The sequence below is a fragment of the Cibotium barometz genome, chromosome 59 (assembly GCF_041138505.1).
Source record: "Cibotium barometz isolate CiBa-2024 chromosome 59, ASM4113850v1, whole genome shotgun sequence".
In the NCBI taxonomy this organism is placed as follows: domain Eukaryota; kingdom Viridiplantae; phylum Streptophyta; class Polypodiopsida; order Cyatheales; family Cibotiaceae; genus Cibotium; species Cibotium barometz.
Window position 1 is genome coordinate 15,724,349 of NC_141104.1, and position 14,858 is coordinate 15,739,206.

Genomic DNA, 14,858 nt, shown 5'->3' on the forward strand with positions numbered 1-14,858 from the left:
GAGGTAAATGCTCAAACCAATAAGGTACATCATTCTTGGCTCAAGAAAGTGAGGGCATGGCTCATAATGTTGCCTATACCTCTTACAAAGACAATGCCAAGAGATGCTTAAAAACATGACAAACAACAAGAAGGTAGAGCACTTAGTGATGCTATGCTCAACCTTACAACTCATCTTAGAAGATGAAAATGTTGAATATGCAGCGGAATAACATGCCTTGGGCTTGGGAAATGAGAGCATATGGCTTATGACATGCCTATGCCTCTTACAAACAAGAGCCTCAAGGGTGATACACAAAAACATTAAAGATGAGCACTTAGTATACATGTACCCAACTTTAAACTACTCAAAAAACAGAGTTTGTTGATGAAAAACCAAAAAATTTCAACCTCTTTGGCTTATGGGATGAAGACAATGGTTTATGGTTGCACCATTTCTCCTTGGAAGCTTGCCAAGGTAAGCATAGAAGCGGGTTGACGATGAAGACTTATAATGTGGCACTTATGGTGTGTGCCCGACCTCTAATGTTGATGAAGAAGAGCCTCCTTCGTGTTAAAGACCTCCTCCTTTAATGGTTAAGACCACATTAGTGTTAAGTAACACTTTGTTTGGTGATTAAGATCACCATTAGTGTTTAAAAATATGATTAGTACTTAAGAGCACATTTCTAGCTTCTAATGACACTTGCATTTAGATTCACCATTAGTGTTTAAGAACACTCTTAGTGTTTAAAAACATTTTGGAATAACTCCCTTTTGTTGGATTAGAAGCCTCATTAGTGTTAATCAACATTATTAGTGCTCATAAGCACTAATAATGTTGGATTAGAAGCCTCATTAGTGTTAATCAACATTATTAGTGCTCATAAGCACACTTTGAAAAGCTTTGTGCACTTGAAGATGATGTTGATGATGGAGCTTGATGAGAATGAGGCTCATGAATACCTCATGGTGTATGGCCACCACTTCAAAATCAAAAATTGGATCAGCACAACAAGCCCTCACAAGAGCACTTAGGTGATTAGAGCAAAGAAGAGGGGATTAGAGCAAGAAAAAACTTGATTTTGAAGCTTTAATGGTGAGCTTCAATGGATTTCAAGAGGGCAGCCCTGGTTTTTCTCCTATAGCAATGGCGTCGAGCGACCATTAGGGCTTAAATTCGAGCTGTAGACTCCTAAGGCTATGGGCTTCAAAAGCCCATAGCCAATGCAGCCTACAACGGCCTATACACGGCGTATTGTTGTACGACATCAGCTGCACACAAACAGCGTCAAGTCAGAATGCAGTGACAAAGAGGAGATGATTCGGTTGATTGGCTATACGAATGTGTGCGCCCGAGCCTCCTCTACAAGTCCTTAGTTGAACATTCCACAAGTTCTTGCCTCCACAAGTTGCTGGTGGAGGGCCTCCACTGCCAGGAGGTTCAGCTCCACAAGGGAAAAGATAAGAAAATTGACCTATTCCACACCACAAAAGTGACCTACTCTTTCCAAGCTCTAGATACCATGTTAGAATTCATGGTGCTCATGCTAGATCAACTATGTGGAGGAGAAAGACTCACAAAATACAAGAAAATATCTTGCTTATTAAGTTGCTCAAATATAACTAGGCTTCTTGCTTGATACAAAAATGCCTTCTAGCTCCACCTTTAAATAGATGAGCTAGTGGACCTTAAGTCCCTTCACACACAATATCGTTTTCGATGAGACCTTCGCTCCGACGGCCCGTATGACTACCATTCGCACCGTTCTTGCTCTTTTGCAGGTCATCATAGATGGCCCGTTTTCTAGATGGACGTCAAGTTGGCTTTCCTGAATGGAGAGCTTACACAGGACGTTTATGTTGATCAGCCTGCCAGGATTTGTTGTTCCATGAAAACAAGATCACGTGTATTGGCTGAAGAAGGCTTTATATGTATCGGGTTCTCATCGGCTGTTTGGTGTGGTGACCTACTCCTGATTGGATATATGTTTTGCAGTTAGTTTATTGAGTTCTTTCTCATCCAAACCCCGTCAGCAGCATTGGCGATGTGCTCTTAGAGTTCTTCAGTACTTGCATGGCACTCTGGACTTTGGCATCTTTTATGGCCAAGGATGTACTCTTGTTGGATGGTCTGATTCAAACTGGGCTGGAGATCCAGATACTTGGTGTTCGACCACTAGTTGTGTTTTTACACTCGGGTCTGGAGCCATTTCATGGAGCAGTAAAAAGCACCCTACTGTGGCGCTTTTCTCTATACCGAGGCGGAGTATCGTGCAGTGTGTTATGCTGCATGTGAAGTGATATGGTTACGAAGATTATTAGAGGAGCTCGGCTATACTCCTACCAGATCTACTATTCTTTGGTGTGACAATCAGAGTTGCATCGCCATTGCCAAGAACCCTATGTTTCATGCTCGTACGAAACACATTGAGATTCAGTATCACTATGTTCATGAACGGGTTCTTACTGGAGATTTGCATTTGGAGTATTGTGCTTCAGCGGAGAATGCTGCAGATTTGTTCACCAAGCCGGTTTCTCAGTCTTCCTTGGTTCCTCATCTTCGGCTTCTCGGAGTTTGTTCAGCATCTGGTGTTGTTGAGAGGGGATGTTAGTACTTTCATCCCCAGTTTCTGCTCACTTTTGGTGCCCATTTGGTCCCTTTTGTATGGCCCTTGATTGTGGGCTGGCCACCCCTCTTTTTTCTATTTTTTTGGGATTTTTCCCAGCCTTTTTGGTATTTTACCAGTCAGCCAATATTAGCATCCCTAGTCAGCCAGCATACCTCACCTATAAATAAGAGGTGCTAGCCTCTCAGTTCTCATTCAGTCTTGTACATATTTGCTCCCTTACTTATGAGACTTGTAGTGTCTCTTGCTTGGGACTGTTTTGCTTTAGTATATTTAGCATAGTTTTCTCCATATCTCTCTCTCTCTCTTGCACTCTCTATTTAGCACACTCTAGTGCTCCTTTGCTTCCGCTCTGTGCACTCTTTCAAAGAGGAGGTCCTAAAACCTATTTTCCATCATTGTCTCAAGATGATTTTTTTAAATGCAAAATTGTTCCCTGTTTCGTAGCACGTTTTTGAGGGTGTTCCAAAAGGAATTTGGCAAAACTTTGTATGAGAGAGTTGTAGTATTTTTGGAGTACTACAACTTTGTCTCTTCGAGGCGTTCGTGATTTTGTCCTTTAGACCCTTAAAAAGTAGCCCGAATATGGTTCGAAGTCGTTTTTTGTGCTATTTTTTTTTACGATTTTTTGTACTTTTTGGGTTGTTTTTTGCCTCGATTTCTAGGTCGAATTTTGAGGTACTGGTCGGAAGCCAAAATGATCGATTTTGACTTTGGACGACCGAGACGAATGTTGAAGAGCTCAATGTTGGCTTTCTGATGAGCCCTAGAGCGCCTTCATCAGATTCACGGTTTAGGAGATACGAGCCTCCAAATAGGGGTGTTTTCCAGAGTCTTTTTTTTTTGGGCCGACGGACCCCCTTTCATGTCGTGAACTAGCAGGGTGTAGTTCACAGCGTGAAGCGGACTTCACGGATTTTATCAAATTTGATATATTATTTTTCGCGTTGTGAGATGCCTAGTGTTTCACGCCGTGAACTCTAGCTTCACAAAAAAATTAAATCTGATTTTTTCACGTCATGAGATGCCTAGTGTTTCACGCCGTGAACCAAACTTCATAGAAAAATTAAATTAATTTTTTTTATTTTTATTTTTTTTCTTGTTTCATGTCGTGAGATGCCTAGTGTTTCATGCTGTGAATCGGACTTCACAGAAAAATTAAATCTGATTTTTTTCACATCGTGAGATACCTAGTGTTTCACACCGTGAAACACTTAATATTTCACGCCGTGAACTAGAATTCACAGAAAAATTAAATTTGATTTTTTTTTTGGGCATGAACCTTTAGGCCGTGAAACCTTAAGATGTGAAAGTGTAGAAAATAGTTCACGTGTGAACCATTTTTTTGATATATATTTTTTGGCATGAACCTTTAGGCAGTGAAACCTTAAGGCGTGAAAGTGTAGAAAATGGTTCACGACGTAAATCATTTTTTTTATTTTTTATTTTGGAGTCTAGTGGGAATACGAATTTCCTTGTTTGGGGGAAATATTTTTTGAATTTAAAATTAAGAAGATATTGGCATTTTCCCTAAAGGGTAAGTGAAATCAAAAAAGTCAATCTTTTTATGACACCCCTTACACTATTCATAAATGACCCCTAAAATGGACAATTTGACAACTCAATGAGCATCTACTCATTGAATGCTTATTAGCCTTAATGAGTTATGTAAAAAAATAATTAAGAATTAATCAAAGATTAATTCATTCACTAATTTTTTCCTCTTTTACACTAATCAAAGACTTTAATTAACCACTAATTCTTAATTAATTCACACAATTAAGCATATCATTGGATAGAGCAAGGAAATGCTAAGCTATGTGCATCAACAATTGCGTAAATTAATTTAAAATAGGAGATTAATTAGACTCTTAATTTTGGTCTCTTCTTTTAAGGTAAAATTAAGCAAAAGAGAGTCAAATTCATCCAATTGATAAAGAAATTGATGTAATTAGGTGTTTTGATGCATCTAGATGCTCTCAAAACACTAATTCTGACTGCTCACATGACTAATTTAGACCCCAATTAACATGTTTTCTAAAATTTTTGCCCCTTGAACAAGATTAATGACCAAAATCAATCCATTAAGAGAAATTAGTTGAATTCAAGGTCTTTTTATAGTTTTGAGAAATTTTTTGAAAGATTAAGCTACTACTCCTAATGTTTGCTAACACTTTAATGCAAACAATTTCAACAAACAACACACTAATTAAGCTAAAATTAATGATTTTAGTTCTATGTTTAACACTAAAGAGAGCTAACATTCACTAAAAAATGCATTCTATTACATTGTTTGATGCAATAGATACAAACTAACCCTAATACACTCTATGTACAAGTATGTACAAGCCCTAAGAACATGAAAAACCACATTAACAACAACAAAAACAAAAAATTAAGCTACAAATTAAGCAAAAAAGCATTCTTTTCAAAACAAAAAAGAGAGCTATTTTACACCAAATCACACATAAATCATCATCAAATCCACATCTTTTTCATGGGAAACCATTAAACAAGATAATGAGAAATTGGTAATGCGTAGATTAGAGGAAAAACGATGGAAAAAGCCAAGGGATGGCTCCCCGGTAACGGTGCCAAAAATGTTATAGCTCACCCTAATCCCCTTAAAACACATCCAACAAGAGATTAACATGGTGAACCGCAACTGTCGCGAGGATCTTTCCAATGGTCGAGCTCGTAACCCTTGAGGTCTCCAAGCTCTACAACTCCTTGAGAAGCAATTCCACCGTGCCTCTTGCGAGCGTTGTCACACCACCGTGTTGCACTACGGGTACTCATCCCTCCTCTCACCTCACTTCACTCACACACACTCACTAGCATGCATTAGGGAGAGAGATTAGCAAGAGCAAGACTTTATTGCACAATGGGAGAGTATGTAGAGATATTCACTTATATACATGGCCATAAGTGTTCACACTTAAACTATGGTCGATCGGGCACTTTAGGCTTATAAGAGGCCTAATACTATTACAATGACTACTCTCATAATATATCCACCATGAAGTAAATCACTTAAGACTTCATCCTAACTTGCACGTCGTTATAAATATATTGAATCGAGAGTCGTTATAAATACTCCGTCACACCATTATGGGCACTCATCCAAGTTGTAGCTTTTGGACACCATTGCTTCATATCTTGAATGTATGACCCTTTGGTGTATCTACCATGACTCTTTGATGTAAGATAATGGTAGTAGCTCTTGTTAACCCTAGGAATAGGTTAACATCATCATCAAAAGAGAATCATGGACGAGAAGATGCTAGACAAGCACGTATCAAAGGTGCCGTACCACACCCCATCTCACGAGGACCAACCGAGATGGGAGCATCACACAAGATAAAAATCTAGTAGATCTCTCCAATGCCCCATGCCAAGAAGTCATAAAAGATGGCCACAATATCTTTGATCTCTTTGGAAGATAGTGTCTCCAGTAATCATGTGCTAGATCAATCTACAACTTATGAAAAAAAGTACCACTCTCCAGTAATCATGTGCTAGATCAATCTGCAACTTATGATGAAAAAAAGTGCCACTCTCCACAGGGTACATAGGTGGACTACACCATACTCGCCGAGCAAACACATCATGAAGATATAACTCAAGGTTTGGATCCCAAAAAGGCAAACCATGCTCCCAAAGAGGAAGGGATATAATCCTAGGAAGAAGCATAACAGTTTCTTCTTATTTAAGACTTATTACCTATCTTTGAACCTCTAACCAATGAGGAATTCTAGTCTCAATAATTAAAAATCCAAGGATTTGGAATTCAATTTTCCATCATATAAGATCTCATTTGTGTTATGAAGCATTCACAAATCTTATAAATGTCAATCAATCAATGAAAAAGCAAGACCTATAAAGAGACCCATTATCAAGTCCAAGCCACATTGTAAGTCATGTCCATATGGAAGTTTGTCATGGACAATGATTCTTCTTGCCATATGAAGGCCAAGGACATGCACGTACTACTCCAGCCAAGTCAATACATGGCCTATGCATGAGGTGAAGTGGTGAGACTCAATAACCCAACCTTGTAAGTGAAATTGCAATGAAAAGCATAAATGAGAATGAGCACCTACTAGGGGAACACACATAACAAGTCAACCATTGTTTGCTAGGGAGGTAGTTGTGTCATTTGTGATCTCCAGGCAAACATGACCCTTACCAAGCGTATTCCACTGTTGTATCAAAAATCTTTCTTTACCTCATACCCAGTAGGCAAGTCGAGGAAAACCAAGTCACATGCCCACTTCACAATGCTTTCCCATCCTCTTGTATTCATGGTTGTCTCTAGCAACCTTGGCACAGAACTCATGCACCACTTTATAAGAGTCATTATTCTTTCTCTCTCCAAATTCCTGCCCCATTAACAAATAGTCGACCAGTGCATGAATCAATGCATTTGGTGATGAAAGCACAGATACAAAGGCATCATCTCTCTAGCTACAATCCCATCATATGCCAAACACACATCATAAATGCAAAACTAAATATACATACTTGTGACACCTTATTATTTGTACCTTATAGATCAAGAAAGGAGACAAAGAAGACCAAATTGTTTACACATAATTGAAGTTGAGAGTTGTGTATTTTGTTTACCTTTTTCACCTTCATCTACATTAACATGCTCTACATTGTCCCATTGATGCCCTCCTCTTGCACTACAAACCAGTTGGAGAAAAATAAGGCCATTCATTAGCACAATGAGTAAAGAAATGTCAAAGATATTAATCCATCTACCATTTAGAACTTTCAACTTACCCTCTTATTCTTTCCTTGTTTCTATTGTGCATGTCTGGGCACTATGCACATCCTCAACATGAGCACTATCCTTTGATTGAACTTTGAGTATCTCTTTCTCTTTGTCCAAAAACAAGTCCACCTCCCATATTGATCCACCATGGACAGTGAACTATCTCCCACTCTAAGAGATTATGCATGCTCTTTGGGTACATACATGTATCCACACTACTTCTATTGTGTTCATGAAATTATCAAAAAAACCCAATTAAAAAACACACAAATGAAAATACAATTCCAATATCAATGTTAAAAGGAAACGAGATCGATAGAAGTACAAGCTGCACCACCTGGACACCACGCGACATGCTTCCATGCTTATATAATTCCTCTTTCTGCTGGCTCCTCTCCCCCTTTCTATATGCACTTAGCCTCTAAGGCTTGCTGTTGTGTTGCCCTCACTTGAGTAAACAAATACTTTCTAGCCTCTATTTTGATAGCCTCTAGATAATCTTGTAAGGTGTAGTCTTGTGGAAGATCTGGTGGACTCCCTAGTACACACACCCTCTCTAGGTCCTCCAAAGTTTGTGTTGCTTCCACCTCCACCTTTTCCAAAAATCATTCACGACCCAACCATCTGCTCATCAAGAAATATACACCTTACACATAAAACCTGGATGCAAACTCATGTAAAAATTACATATAAGATTTACAAAAATGTATGAGTCTAGTAGAGACCATAACATCAACCGTTTGCTTTCCCTTATCTCAACATTTGCCAAAGCCCCACTAAGCTTCGAATTGAGGACATTAAGCACCTACACACCAAAGACCAAGGCACATACCTTAACAAATATAACACCATGAGACTCACCCTCTTCGAGTAATCATGCAAATTTTGAAGAGTGGATACATACCGTGCAAATTTTGAAGAGTGGATACATACCATGCCCATATGATCAGACAATCTCTTATGGAGCTTTGTGCACTCTTTTCTTAAAGCTTCCTCCTACTTCTCTATAGGAATTGTACTCGACACCAACTCCTCGGCCTTTTTAAGCTCTGAAGTATACTCTACCTTTATGGCATAAAGAGAAAGTGCTCTAAAAAATCTCAACATTTTTCTTACATAGTTTTACTTCCATCTACCATCGCAATATATGTAGAGAAATTGTACTTGAAATACTACCCTTGAAAGATATCCTCTAGTCAATGGAAACCATTATTGTTTCCCTTTCACACTTGTATATTTGGCTCTCAATGACTGAAGTACTTTCACTTGTTATTGTGGCAAGGTGCCTAAGAAAGCATTGATATCACATTTACATATATTATTACAATTCCATTGTACATCATATGCAAGCTAGGCTTCACAATGGCATGCTCGTTCATTTTGATATCAACAAAGTTTACAATCAGGCTATTTTATCTAACACAAAGAAACTAGGACATCATGCAAGCTAGGCTTCATAATGGCATGCTCGTTCATTATGATATCAACAAAGTTTACAATCAAGATATTTCATCCAACACAAAGAAACTATATATTATTACAATTCCATAGTACATCATGCAAGCTAGGCTTCACAATGGCATGCTTGTTCATTCTGATATCAACAAAGTTTACAATCAAGCTATTTCATCTAACACAAAGAAACTATACTTATCTTAGAAAAATGAGAAGAGGTACTTTATGACTCTCTACAAACAAGCAAGAAGTGCCATCTCTGATGTTTTCTTAGGGTCAATGATAGAGCACACAACACGAACATGGCGTGCTTGTATAACTAAGTAATCAGATCCATCTAAGCCATGAGTCGATGGTTTCCTTCCCAAATAAAAAACATCTTTCTAGAAAGAAACTTGAATTCACATCTACCTTTGATATCGTTCTCAAACTCTGCAGCATCAACTTCTCTTTCCAAGATACTCTTAGTAGCAGTGGAATCACAAGCCTCTCCACACCATCATATTTGCACGTAGATATCACAAATGAACCGTTTTCTGAAAGATAACCCTCATATTGGAAAGCACTTTTTGGTGAAGCCATGTCAAAAGCGCATAATTTTTACCACCACATGTGGTATCATGCGACACAAGGGAATTTTTGGGCACACCTCAGGGGACACCATATGACACTGCCCTATAATATCCTTGTAACCTTCCATCTGCATATCTATATTTGAAACCTAGCTACCAACTTCTTCATCATTGGCAAGCTCACTCTTTCTTGATGAATATGGTAATTTATCTTCCACATCCTTGGAACTCCCCATAACAATCGTGTTGTCAATTGGCAAAGAGGCGTTTTCTTGCTCATCACTTATTTCTAGGCCTACAAGTAGCTGGTCTTCATCGGCCCCTATAGCTTGATCTTGATGCACTATCTCTTCCTCTGAGATCTCTTGTAATGACTCAAGGAAAGATCTCTTCCATTGCCATGGTGCTCGTGTCGAGATTGGAGTTGTTGTCCTCCCCCTCGGAGAACTTTTTGTTGTTTTTCTCCCACTTCTTGGAGGACTCATAGCTACTATCACCTAGCACAGAGAAACGTAGCTCCTATCATGCCAATCTTATTGCATACTATCATGTAAACACACAACTTATCATCAATACGCACCACCTTTTAAGCTTTTAAACCTAGACTCACACATGTGGAAATAAACACGCATTGACATAGAAGGTATGGGAATGGCAATTTAGATGCATCCTCTTTAGGGTGCTATATATTTTTTCAAGGTATGGATAATATAGTATGGACCCATTCACAAACCTTGTTGACAATGGGTGATGGGCGTAAAAACTATCACCCGAGCCCGCGAGCTATTGGCAAAGAACAAAGTGCAATAAGAAGGAAATAGAGAAAATCTTGCTCAAATCAATAGAAAGAAGGTAATTCATACACATTCACAACATAAGATAATGCCTTGGCATGTAGAGTAGGTAACCCTTAAGCGTATTGATATACAGTAGATATTTAAGCTTGTAGCTTCTTTGCTACCACATGCTTTCATGCTACAAACAAACCCTACTAGCTTCACCACAGTGTATTGATACATGGTTAATGTGGAAGCTTGTAGCTTCCATGCCCATGTTCAACAAACCCTACTAGCGTCACCACAGCGTATTGATATGTGGTCGTTTTGTGGAAGCTTGTAGCTTCTATGCTACCACATGCTTTAGACTCACATTGATATATGGTATATGTAGTCCATGTGCTTTCTCACCATGCTGATGTGCTTTCTCACCATGATATGTAGTCGATGTGCTTTCTCACCATGTTGCATATTGATACACAGTATATGTAGTTGATGTGCTTTCTCACCATGATACATAGTCGATGTGTTTTCTCACCATGTCACATATTGATACATATTAGATGCATTAGATGTACTTTCTCACCAATGCACATATTAATACGCAGTATACGTAGTTGATGTGCATAGAAGTGAAAATCTTGCCAGTAACCAACCTCAACAAAACCCTAAAATGTAAAAGAAAATAAATAATCAACAGGCACAAGCAGCTGCTCCAACCTTATTGGATAGGGGGTGTGTGGTTGCATTGCAGAAGCTGGCCAGCCGTGTTGAACCAGACGATGTTTTTGGAATCAAAATGACTCGAGCACAAGTAGGGAAGCAAACTTTTGAAGCAAAGGAGGAGACAAGCAAGAAGCACAGAGAAAGCAAAGACGGACGGAGGTGGAAAATTACCCTTGCACATTTCCCCATGGGGCATAGTGTGACCTCTCTCTCTCTCTCTCTCAGGATTATCCTTCACCATATTTGATCTTTAATTTGGAATAAATGTCCAATGTTTATGAATTTAATGTCTAGCCATCCTCTCCACCTCAACTGCACTGAACTCCACTTGTGCAATTTTTGAAAACTAGAAGACCCTCCATTTACAGCTAGTCTCTTCACTGTAGCTACTTCACACACTTCCCTCACCCTCCTCTCTTGTTCTCCTCCTTGTCTACTTGTCTAATCTCTTGTAAATTATGTCAATTCTCCCCTTTTTGGCCTGTCGTCTCACCTCGCTACCTTCTAGATTGTTGCATCGACAGCTTCTCACTATTGTCCATACACTTTCTATTTTTGTTTTTTGGCACCCTGCCACTTAGGATTCACTGGTTGGGCGGTGGCTAACCCATGGGCCGGATGGGGTTAGGCTGGAATCAATAGAGTTTTAATAATAAAATTGATTAATAGAAATACGCTTAGAACTTGAGTAGTTAATTAGAATCCTGAATACTTCTCTAAAGAATAAATCAATGGTTGTGCCTGATTCAATCAGGAAAAAAGCGTTGATTCCTTCAAGTTAAGTCTGTAATAGTTTCCCTTCTATCTGGTTTATTCAGATGAAAATTAGTTCAGTATCTTGACCTCGTTAGAAAAATTTGTTAAGAAAATAAAAATGGTGGAATAGTCCCCGCTTTTCGGGCATGGAAAATTTTCCCGGTTTCGATTTTTGGAAGGACCACCAGCTTAGTCTCGTGCCCGGACATTCGAGGGCGAGGCCCGAGTGCTGCTACCATCCAAGAATCCGCCGATGCGCAGATGGGGCAGCGGGATCTCACAATTAGTATTAGAGAGCTGTTGTAAAATTTACGTAACAATAGCAGAAATTGCTTAAAATTTTTAAAGTAAGTCTGGGAAATAATATTTTCGCTTGTTAATATTATGTTGAATAATTTTCAAAAAAATTAAAAACTTATATATTGAATTGGAAATTATAGATGGAAGTTCCATACTTATCTGGTATTCCCGACCTCACCCAGTCGCAAGACATGATTGCATTCGCCTTTGAGCATCTCATCTCTTCCGCTTCGACTCGAACAAGCCGAGCAAGACTCGCAAGCCATTTCGAGGACTTATATTTTCCTTACCCGAAGATGACAGCATAAGTGGTTTGTAGGGTAGTATGTCTACGCCTCTTGCGAGACCGGCGTGCAATGCTGTGGCAGAACCTCTCATTGGTGATTCTGTTAAAGCTGAAAATGGTGCGTGGTGTCATTCTATATCATTCGACGCCTCAGAATTTTAGACTTTCATGTCAAGTCTACAGACTCCTTAGTTACTTTATTCCTAAGGAGAAGATAATAGCTCCTTTTTTAGTAAGTGAACGTTTGTATCAGGGCATGGCTATGGCCCAGTACCGTCGTCATATGCGTCTCCCGAGGAGATTTTGAATTCTAGAGCCGAACTGCTCTATGTACATATTGCAACTTATATATAAATAAAAAAATGTTTTCTGGAGAAAAATTCCCTGTTGTATAAGTGATTGTTTATGGACGATTTGATAAAGAAAAATCTGTTATCGGACATATGTCATAGATCTCCAATAAGATCATTGTCTTGTTTAAGAAATTGTTTTTCGAATCTCTTAAGTCTTAGGATCTCGTAGATGATATCAAAATAAAAATTTAATAATATATAAATTTTTGGCAAAATTATGAGACGAGGAAACCGTGGCCGTCAGCCAGACCCTCTCTCTGAAGATGACGAGCTTGACCCTGATGTTCGCAAGGCTCTTCATAGGACTCAGCCACCCAGGACCCTTCAAAGGAGAAGGGGAGAAAGAGGACGAGGCTGTGGAGAAATGGGTGGAAGCCATGGAAGAATATTTTGACGTCACAGGCTACAATGAGCGGAGCAAAGTGGCTCTTGCCAGGCTGAAAATAGTGGAAACAGCCAGGGTAGCATGGAGGAACCACTATGACACCAACCGTCTGGATAGAAATACTCAGTCCTGGACCTCGACCTAAAAACCTATTTAAGAAAGAGATTTTGTGCCCCTGGATTTTTGAAAATCAAAATGAAGAAATTCTTAGAGCTAAAGAAGGGGAGCAAAACCATCAAGGAATATCACTAGGCCTTCGCTCTTCTACTCAAATATTCACCACCTCTAGATGAAGAGCAACTCATGGCCAGGTTCATTCGGGGAATGAACGAACCCTTGGACACACTGGTCAAAAATGCCAAGCCAGTGTCCATGGTTGAAGTTGTCAGAATGGCGAAGGACTTTGCCAAAGCCTTCATCGTAAAAGTCTCGCCAAAGCCAGCTCCCTCATCCTTCAAGAGATTTCAGACATCGGGAAGTTCTTCCAACTTTCCACCTCCAAAGAGACACCAAGGTCCTAACCACAATGTGGAAATGGGAAGCTTTCGAAATGAAGAAAGATCTTTCCCCCAAAGTACATTCTCCAGAACTCCGGCTCTCTCCAAAATGCAAAGAGAAGACCTTAGAAGTGAGAATAGATGCTTCGGATGTCAAGGTCTTGGGCACCAGCTCAAGGATTGCCCATCTCCTTCTGTGGGCCAAGGAAGCCAGGGTCCCAGAGTTCCAAGACAGACTCCTTTTCAGTCCAATCAGGGTCCCCCGCACCAGAATCAGGGAAATCCCAGGAGAACTCCAGCTCAGCCATCTGCCTCTATCCAGAGTAGCCTCAGAACTCCTTCCAAGAACTGGAGTAACCAAAGAGAAAGAGTTCCACCTCAGACTGTAAATAGCGAGAGCAGTCACAATTTCAGATGTAGTAGAAGAGGAAAGAGGGCAGATCTATGCTGCAATTGAAAACCAAGGGCCTAACCGTCAGTTCTCAGTCATCCATACTCCGACATAGTATCAAGGTAAACCTTTTAAGCTTTTGATTGATTCAGGCAGTTCTCATTCATTCATTTCTCCTAGATGCTTGCGTAAGCTAGTCTTAGATCAGAAATCAGGGAAACCTATGCAAGTTGAATTGGCAAGTGGGAAGATTCTTTTCACTCACCTTGAAACAGAACGTATTCAGTTCAACCTAGATAGGAGTTTAACTGACTGTCAATTCAGAGTTATACCTTCGGGAGTTTTCGACGGGATCCTTGGAATGGATTGGCTCCATAAAAATCAAGCTGACATTCACTGTGTCATAATGGAACCATCTCCTTCTGTGACCTTCACGGAAACAAGGTTCAAGGAACCGGAATTTCAGGATCCCCAAGTCTGTAAAGGCTTCTAAGTTACTAAAAGGACTTAGAACCAGAGCTAACAGAGATGCCTTCAATTCGAGAAGTAGATCATGTGATAGAATTGACCCCCACCAGAGCTCACCCAGTAGCCCTGCGCACGTACAAAATACCAGTTCCTGAAGCCATTGAACTCAAGGAACAGCTTAGATAGCTGTTAGAACAACAAGGGTTTGTAAGACCCAGTGTTTCACCTTGGGGTGCGCTAGTTCTCTTTCAGAAAAAGAAAGATGGAACACTAAGACTCTGTGTGGACTACAGAGGTCTAAATCAGCTGGACAGTCAAGAATAAGTATCCTATCCCCAGAATTGATGAGCTTCTGGATAGGCTAAGTGGAGCCCAGATCTTCACAAAGATAGATCTCAAATTAATAAGCAAGATATCCCGAAGACAGCCCTATCAATACTCAGTATGGGCATAATGAATTCACTGTCATGCCATTTGGATTGACAAATGCCCCAGCTACATTCAA

General features: G+C 39.7%; 1 pseudogene; it reads right to left on the reverse strand.

The window, feature by feature from the left end:
- Positions 1 to 7,400: 7,400 nt before the first annotated feature.
- Positions 7,401 to 9,900, reverse strand: LOC147605527 (uncharacterized; annotated as a pseudogene).
- Between the last annotated feature and the right edge of the window lie 4,958 nt (positions 9,901 to 14,858).